Genomic DNA, 9,655 nt, shown 5'->3' with positions numbered 1-9,655 from the left:
TGTCCGACCTCAGGTGCAGAGTGATTAAAAAAAGTAGAGGTCCCGTTCTTGTACCAACTGCAATGGGCTGACCTTCTTAAGCTTGCTTCTCACCTGAAGTATATTAACCCTCAGAGTAAATCATGATCATAAGGACTCTTGTAGCTTAGTGGTAGAGTCTCTACCTCTGAACCACGAGGTCTAGACCTTCTGCCTTGGGACCCTTCAACCCCATGGCATTAATGTGGACTGCACCAATTTCCTCATTTCTCTTCTCCCAACCTTACCCCAATTCCACATCAGTACGGTCCTCCTGACTTGTCCCACCTGTCAATCTTCCTTCCCACCTATCCGCTCCACCCTCCTCTCCATCCTATCACCTTCACCCCCACTTCCATCCATCTATTGCACTCTCAGCTACCTTCTCCCAGCCCCGCACCCCCTCCCATTTATCTCTCCACTCCCAAGGCCCCCAGCCTCATTCCTGATGAAGGGCTTTTGCCCGAAACATTGATTTTCCTGCCTCACAGCACCAGTGACCTGGCTTTGATTCCAACCTCTAATGACTGTCTGTGTGGATTTTGCACATTCTCCCCATGAGTGGGTTTCCTCCAGGTGCTCCAGTTTCTTCCCGCAGTCCAAAGATGTTCAGGTAGGTGGATTGGCAATGCTAAGTTGCCCAATGTATCCAGGATTTGTAGGCTAGGCGGATTAGCCATGGAAAATGCAGAGTTACAGGGATAGGGTAGAGAGTGGGTCTGGGTGAGATGCTTTTCCGAGGGTTGGTGTGAACTCAATGGGCTGAAAGGCATGCTTCCACACTGTAGGGATTCTATGATAATCAGCACCTTTTAACACATTATGAAGAACATTCCATGGCAATCAGATCCTGTTGTAAGGTTTAAACCCAGAGTTCTGATCCAGAAAAAAAGATATTATCGACCACATCATAAGACCTCCTAATCCACCTTTCTAGATATTTTCCTAATCACCCTGCTGAGAGATGGTATGGCACATATCTGGGGCATGTGAACTTGAACCTTGGTCTCCAGGCTCAGAGGTAGGGACATTATCACTGTACCACAAGAGCACCTAAAAATAAGGAACACTTCCCAAAGTTGCATGCCTTCCTTTTGAAGGGATCATGCTAACCTTCTCAGTACTGCTCCAAGATTAATAGTGAGAGAGAATGAACTATAATTGAGTCTTATTGCGAAGAGACACTGGTCTTCCACTATATGATGTGTTTTATGGCATAATAGCAAGAGTACATTAACTGATTCGGCAAACTATCAGGAGTCAGAAGAGACATATCTGTCACCATCAAGAACTTGGGCTTGACTCACCAGTTCATCAGTCAGAACACAGTGATGACTTTGGATTGGGAGGACTTTAAGACAATCCTCAAAGCTAACCCTTTCAGAACCATTATCATATACAATAACACGTTCACAGCCGAACATTACTGATTTAGAGTCACGAGTCAGAGCATCAGAGCTGACTTCCAGAGATAGGTTTTGCCAAATTTAAAGCCAATGTCCAGCTAACCCGAGCTGCTAGTGAATGTTAAGCTCCCCCTTTCTGGAAGAAAGAGTATGGTGGGAGAAGTAAGGCATTACAAATAACAGCAACAGATTTGAGAGAGCTGTGCCTTATATCACCCTACCTCAGTTCAACAAGCAATGTTGGTGGCACCTCAAAACCTCTCCATCTTTTTGTCAGAATTGCAGACAATTGGCTGGTGAGCAAAGTGAAACTAAGTCAAAATGAATTTCCTCTGACCCTTGAGATTCACCATTTCCAGAAATAATATCAGTGTAAATTTCACTGACTTTTCAAAATCGATATTTTCTTGTTGATATAACATCTAAATTGACACTAATGAGATTGCTTTCCACATGTGACATTTGAATTAATTTAATAGAAGCAGCTTTCCACAATTTAGCTATTAAATACAAATTGTTTCATATAAATTAAATTAACTAATAAAGACATCTTCTCAAGAGAGAGGGAGTTGGCCGGTGACAAGTTAATGAATTAAATGAAAGAGGGATGAAAAGAAGGCAATAAAAATAACAGAGGAAATTAAATGTACTTTTTTTAAAAGGAAAAAGTCATAATGACATCATATCCAGAGGCTTGTCACAGATTAATTAAATTAAATAGATCTACTCAAGATCGGGAGCAGTTCTCCATAAATTATGTATTCTGTAAACTCCATCATAACAGAAGGAAATTAAAAGCTAAAGAATAATACAAAACTATATATTTTTTTAATTATTAGGATGTATCTCACAATAAAATTGGTGCTGTCACTGGGTAAGAAAGCTTGATTAGGACTGAATTGCGTGAGAAGGTTAGGATAACTTAGGGCAAGAGACGGATGAGGAGCAGTGATAATTAAAAGGAAGTCACAAAGAAGATCCAGAGACAAAAAAAAAGAAATCAGGGATGACAAATGAGTCGGGTAGCTCCAGCATTGGGGAATATTTACACCAATGCAAAGAAATGAGAAATGGTCTGAATGCATTGTGTGCAAATTTTTAGCATGTTTTAATATATTACAGGTAAAATGTTGATACAGATCTTCTGATCAGGATTAGATTTCCAACCTGATCAAACAACAAATACAAACTGACCATCCTCTGATTTTCTTTTTGAGCAATCCTCCAAGGAAATATCCTTGAGAGTAAATCCTTGGAGAGAGAGAATTGGAGAGTTGCAGAGGCCTTGCCCCTTTCGATGGTCTGCTGTTGTAATTTCAAGAAGTAAAAAGTTCAAATGGCCCAAAGCTTCTTTGAAAAGCCATGGTGAGGTGGTAAGTGTTTAAGGAGGTCGAGATAGGTAAAGAGGCAGGGAATATGAGAGGAGTAGATCAGATGGTAGACTTGTACATGGGTGAGCTGGGCAGGCTCGCAGGTCAGTGAGGTGGGTTGAAGGTAACTGGGTTAGGAGTGGTTCGTCAGGTTGGGTTGGGGTAAAGTTGAGTTGGATTGAGGATTAGTCAGGTTGAGTCAGAAGGGGATTCAGGTGGTGGGATTAGGTCAGGTTTGGAGATGATGAGTTGGGTTGGGAGCTAATCTAGTCAGAATGGAGGTGCCAGGAAGTGGTCAGGTGTTTGATGGAAGGATGTGTGATCAGTGTGACTGATTTTGGTTTGGGATATGCTGTATAGTTATACAGGAATTACATTAGGTTCCCACCTGCCAACATTTCCTGGTTAATAATAAGGTAAGTTCACTTGCACAGTTTGGAATCTCAAATGCTACTTCAGAGTTGGAGATTTTCTCGAAGACTCCTCGACAGAAGAGAAATTGTTTATTGAAAGTTTAAACTTCCCAAGTAATTCAAAAGAAGCAAAAACTGAAATTACTGGAAAAACTCAGCAGGTCTGGCAGCATCTGTGGAGAGAAAGCAATGTTAATGTTTTGGGTCCAGTGGCTGTTCTTCAGAACACTGAAGACCCATTCTGAAGAAGGGTAACATTAAATCTGCTTTTTCTCCATGGATGTTGCCAGACGTGCTTGAGTTTTTCCAGCAATTTTTGTTTTTGTTTTTGTTTCTGATTTCTAGCTCTTATTTACTATTTTTAAATTCAAAATGAGTCCTTGAGTTGGATGTCTAAAAGGTCCTGCAACACAAACTCGGTCCATAACCATCCAGAGACCAGAGCATCTAGACAAGTTTTTGATTTCAGTGTAATTATTTGGGATTTGCCTGACAGTGACCTCCAATCAAATTTGAGGGTTGAGAGAGGCCAGTTTGCCACACCACAAGGTTAAAGCTGCACATCTGATTGTGGAGAAGTGGGCGTGGGATGGGAGCAACTCTCAAGTCCCTCAATGGAAACACTTATGACAGGCGTCGCTGCCTCACTCTGGGAGAAAGCTGAGGAACGTTTTACAGCTACAAGACCTTCAGGTCATCCAAGGATATATCCCTGTCCCAGAAATCTCCAGCCACAAAAAAAACTCTATTGTCCATTACAGCCCTCCTAATTCCCACTTCCAAACTTATTTCTCAATCTGCTGTTTATCTCATGTTGAAGTTACAGTGAAAGTGCAAGGTGAGCCCACTAGGCAACATGCATATCTGGAATTGGTGATGTACAATGTGGCATATTGGATTATGAAGCTTAAGGTGGGGGAACCCCGAGAGAACAGTCACCATTATATGTTAGAATTCACCCTGCACTTGAGAGGGAGAAGCTGGAATCAGATGTAATAGTATTACAATTGAGTAAAGGTAACTACAAAAATATGAGGAAGGAGCTGGCCAGAATTGATTGGAAGGAAAGACAGTGGAGCAGGTATTGCAGGAGTTTCTGGGAGTAATTCAAAAGGCTTAGCAGAACTTCATCCCAAGGGAGAAGGAACACACTAAGGGCAGGATGGGGGAACCATTGCTGACAAGGGAAGTCAAGGGACGGCACAAAAGGATAAGAAAAGCCATGCAATTTGGTGAATATTAGTGGGAAGCCTTTAAAAACCAACAGAGGATAACTAAAAAGCAATAAGGGGGTAGAAGATGAAATTGGAGGGTAAACTAGCAAGGAATATAAAAGAAGATTGCAAAAGTTTTTTTGATATCTGAAAGGCAAGAGAAAGGCAAGAATTGACATTGGACTGCTGGAAAATGAGGCTGGAGAAGTGGTAATGGGGAAAAAACTAAATGGCGGAGGAACTCAATGTGTACTTTATATCAGTTTTCACAGTGAAAGGCACCATCAGCATACCAGAACTTCAAGAGAGTCAGCAGCCTGAGGTGAGTGCGATGGTCATCTTTAAGGAGAAAGTGCTGGAAGAGTTGAAAGGTCTGAAGGTGGAAAAATCACTGTGAGGAGTTGGACTACACCCCCAAGTTCTGACAGGGATAGCTGAGGAGATTGTAGAAGCATTGATGGTGATCCTTCAGAAATCTCTGGAGTCAGGGAGGGTCCCAGAAGGACTGAAAAATTGTTTAAGAAGGGAGGGAGGCAGATGACAGGAACAATAAAAAAAATTAGCCTGACCTTAGTCATTGCTAAGATGTTAAAGTCTATTATTAAGTATGAGATTGCAGAGCACTTGGAAGTGCATGATAACATAGGGCCAAGTCAACATGGCTTCGTCAAGGGGAGGTTGTGCCTGACAAATCTGTTAGTTTTTTTGATGTCTTTGAGGAGGTAACAAACAAGTTCGACAATGAAGAGCCAGTGGACATGATCGATTTGGAATTCCAGAAGGCCTTTGATAATGTCACACAGGAGGATGCTGAATAAGATAAGAGCCGATGGTATTAAGAGGACGGTATGGATTTTGGCTGACTGGCAGAAGGCAGAGAGTGGAGATAAAGGGTCTTTTTCAGGATGGCAGCCAGTGACGAATGGAATTCCACCGGTGTTAGTGTTTGGGCCAGAACAATTTATATGACACATTGATGATCCAGACGAAGAATCTAAGGGCATTTATGCTACGTTTTCAGATGACAGAAAGATAGGTGGAGGGACTGTTAGTGTTGAGGAAGTGGGAAGGCTGCAGAAGGACTCGGACAGGCTAGGTGAGTGGCCAAAGAAGTAGCAGATGGAATACAATATGGGAAAGTATGAACTCAGAAACAAACACAATTGAATATTCTCTCAACCAAGAAAGGCTTTGGAAATCTGACACATAAAGGGACTTGGGAGTCTTATTTCAGGATTCTCTTAATGTGTAGGTTCAGCTGGCAGTTAGGAAGGCAAAAGCAATGATAGCATTCATTTCGAGAGGGCTGGAATAGAAGAGCAGAGATGTATTGCTGAGGATATACAACGGTCTGGTCAGACCATGTTTGGAATATTGTGAGTCGTTTTGGGATCCATATTTAAAGAAGGATATGTTGGCATTGGAGGAGGATCAGGGGAGGTTTACAAGAATGATCCCAGGGATAAAGGGCTTGTTGAATGAGGAGCAGTTGAGGACTCTAGGTATGTAGTCTGTGCAGGTCAGAAGATTAAGGGGAGGATCTTGCTGAAACTTGCAGAATACTGACAGACTAAGATAGAGTAGATATGGAGAAGATGTTTCCCCACTGGCAGGAGAGACTAGACCCAAGGACATGACCTCAGAGTGAGGGATGACCCTTTGGAACTGAGATAAGGAGGATTTTCTTCAGCCAGAGGGTAGTGAATCTGTGGAATTCATTGCCACAGACAGCTGTGGAAGCCAAGTCATTCAGTATATTTAAGACAGAGATAGATAGGTTCTTGATTAGTAAGGAGATCAAGGGTTACAGGAAGAAGGCAGGAGAATGGGGTTGAGAAACATATCAGCCATGATTAAATGGTGGACCAGACTCAGTGGGCCAAATGGCCTAATTCTATTCCTATATCTTACGACTTATGAACCAATGATTATTCAACATAATTATTTGCGTAGGAAAACAAAGCAAGCGTCCCTTGACTAGTTAATCTTTAAAGATTGATCATTTAGTAATCACCAGATTCCTGTAAAAACTTAAAAAAAAGAATCGACTGCATGTGAATGTCTAGTCATTATAGCGAACAATAAATGCAAAATCTATAGCATCGACGAGCCATTTAACTTTTTCCATTTTATTTTCCACACCACCAAAAACCAGTCAGGTTTATGATTGTCTCCTGGCAGCCTTCTGAAACCTCAGCCAAAGTGGTAATGCAGAAAGTGTCAGCAGGTTACCTCACTGCCAAAGGCGGCAAAACTGCTCTTGATCCTGTTCTCACCTGACATCCTATCAGGCTGATGTTCCAGCAGATGTCATTGGGTAGCAGGACTTTTCTCCACTTTGGCTGACAGGATCCTTGTTACCAATTTTGGACGAACTGACATTACAGTTAGGATCTAATTACTTACTGCAGATAATTAATGACATCTGGAGCATTCTGGTCTGGATCACGCAATACTAAAATAGGGATATACTTTACCTGTTAGGTATTACCGAACTGACATTGTTATTACTAAGTTTTAAAAGTGTATGTATTGGCCTGAGTCACTTTTGCATTCTATTCAACAAAACTTTACCAATGAGACAGTCATACAAAAAAAGATTTGGGAACATGGTGTGACATAATGGATCTACTGGAAACTACATGTATTAATAATACATTATTATGTTCTTATCCTTATCCTAGGCTCAGCATTATGAGATAAACTTTAAATCTATGTGCAACTAAAGAATGGGTTGTAGTAAATCAGAAGTTGGTTTTCACACAATTTTGATTTCCATTAAATTCAAGTTGGGAATTACGTAAAACAAGCAACCAATTTGCAATTAGACATTGGAGAATGTCAAAGTCTATAACAGTGGCTTTGAGTTTTAAGGCCCATATGAAGACATGAGATAGCCTGTATATCGTAAAATCTTACTACTTCGCTCACAATGACATTTAGATGACCAGTTTCAGTAATTCTGTACTTCTGATGTAATCTTGTCCCATCCTTATTCATTGCACACAGCCTCCCTGCATCCATGGCTCATTGCCCAGTTAGACTCAGATTAAGAGCATGCAACAGCACATTTTCATGCTGTTCATTTACAAAGAATTCACATCTATCACATCAGCAAAATTCACAAACAATGTCCACAAAAAGTATAGCAATCGGGGTGCCACACTAAAAACATTTCTGGTAGAACCTTTAAATATTTCTTGTATGTCACATATAGTACCACTGTTACTTTTTACGAAATGATAAATATACTCAAAATTGTTGGCAATATCAGCATATGAATGTCGAATGCTTTCAAATTACATTTTCTGCTGTTTTAGTACAGGTATTACCCAATTTATTTTAAAGAGCACAATGAACTTTTTAAATAGACAAACAAAAGAATGTCTGATATATATGTAAAGCCTTCATGCACTGAAGTAATTGACAGTAATATTAGACTGTTATGCTAAGCACTGCCACAGATTATAACTCCAGAACTACTTCAAATCATTCTTTTAGGCTCCATTAAAACTAAGGAAGGAATTTCAGATGTTGTAAAGGCTTGTGCATTGTGCAAAGCTAATCTTTATGAGTAGAAAGCAACGCCAGTTACTCACTGACAGATAGCAGCAGGATAGCCAAGAACTGCAATTGAAATATATGTTCCAGATGACCTGCTGGAATTATAACATTTCAGTGTTCTGCCATAACTACCAGGACAATGCTGTCAAAGTAGGGGTTGGTAATTTATGGAAAATTCTATGATCTATTTTGCAGGGAAATTTCAATTGTTTATCGATACATGTTGAAGTATTCTCGAAAGTTTTACTGCAGCCAATGCATGCCTTATATTTAATAATAATTGTATTTCTTCTTCCAGTAAATACAACAACACTGTTGATTTTTTTTAATCAGCAAGAGGAAATGTGAGATGAGAACCACTTCCCTGAATGCTAGTTATTTTGTTGGTGAGGGTAATAGGCTTATCTACCACTTTTTACAGGGTGAGGGAAGTACAATCGATAGGAAAGTTGACAGGTCAGCTAGGGCAACCAGGGGGATTCACACCTTCTCCTCCTGGCTGATAAGCTGGGAAAATAGTCATGTCTTGTATACAGAAGCCCTCACTCCCTTTCGCTAATAGGTTTCCCAGCTGTCTCGTGTTGATGGTGGATAGAGAATAAATCTGAGACTAGTAGCAAGTATATAACCCAATTCTCCGTTCCTTAAGTTCCAACTCTGTTAAGGTTTGAAGTGGACATGTTCAAGTTAGAATGGTGCATTCGCCACACTATTTATGGGTCAAGAGTACCAGGACTGTTTTAGTTCCAACTGTGATTTCCAACATTCCCATATCTCCTGTACAGGAATTCAAATTAGCCCACTCTTTTAATATAATTGTTGCCTTCTGTTTCCACCACCTCAACATCAAGCAAGTTCACATTGAGACATTAAGGTACTTGGGCTAAAAATCAATCTTTGGGTGATTTTAGTGAATAAAGTCAATTGCTACAAAATAAGATTATTTGCATTAAATTTACATTAAGATTTTTTTCTGAACATATCAGCAGGAGGAACTTCAATGAGGTTTAATTGTTTTTAATCAAAAAAAAATTGTTGATCCTACTTAGTTTTGATTTATTCACCCTACTCTATTATATTCAGAAACTGCAGGAAGATAATACAGGTACACAATTCTTTATCTGAAATTCTGAAATCCAAAAAGCTCTGAAATCCAAAGTTTATTGCGTGAAATGTTTTTCAGTATTACAAGGTTGTTTGGCGTGCGAACAGGTGACCCAACTCTATACCCACTTGAACCACGTCACTCAGATGTGACAAGACAGCATGGCCCAGCACTAGCAGGCATCAATTGTATCTCAGCTCCCGTACTAGTCACACGTGGGTCTGCTGTTCGGCAATTTTTCTAAATTTCACTGTGAAAATGTCATTTATTCTGAAATCCGAAAAATTCTGAAATCTGAGAAACAACAGGCCCCGAGGTAGTCGGTTAAAGGATTGTGTACCTGTAGTGCATATACACAGACAGCAAGAGGGAATGTAAAAGGTTAAATCAGATGCTCCTGCTGGCCTTCAAGTGAAGATTTCGAAATTTACATATAAATCAGAAATTACTGTTGGCAATACTGTTGGCCAGAGACCCGGGTTCAATTCCCGCCTCAGGCGACTGACTGTGTGGAGTTTGCACGTTTTTTAGATTAGATTAGATTAGATTAGATTAGATTAGATTA

General features: G+C 40.3%; 1 non-coding gene across 1 annotated transcript; it reads right to left on the bottom strand.

The window, feature by feature from the left end:
- Window positions 1-1,073: 1,073 nt before the first annotated feature.
- On the bottom strand, window positions 1,074-1,177 carry LOC122550394. Its single transcript, XR_006311842.1, has one exon. It is a non-coding gene; the product is annotated as a U6 spliceosomal RNA (small nuclear RNA).
- Window positions 1,178-9,655: the final 8,478 nt, after the last annotated feature.

This window comes from Chiloscyllium plagiosum, chromosome 5 (assembly GCF_004010195.1).
Source record: "Chiloscyllium plagiosum isolate BGI_BamShark_2017 chromosome 5, ASM401019v2, whole genome shotgun sequence".
Taxonomy (NCBI): domain Eukaryota; kingdom Metazoa; phylum Chordata; class Chondrichthyes; order Orectolobiformes; family Hemiscylliidae; genus Chiloscyllium; species Chiloscyllium plagiosum.
This window is presented reverse-complemented; position numbering and strand designations above follow the sequence as displayed.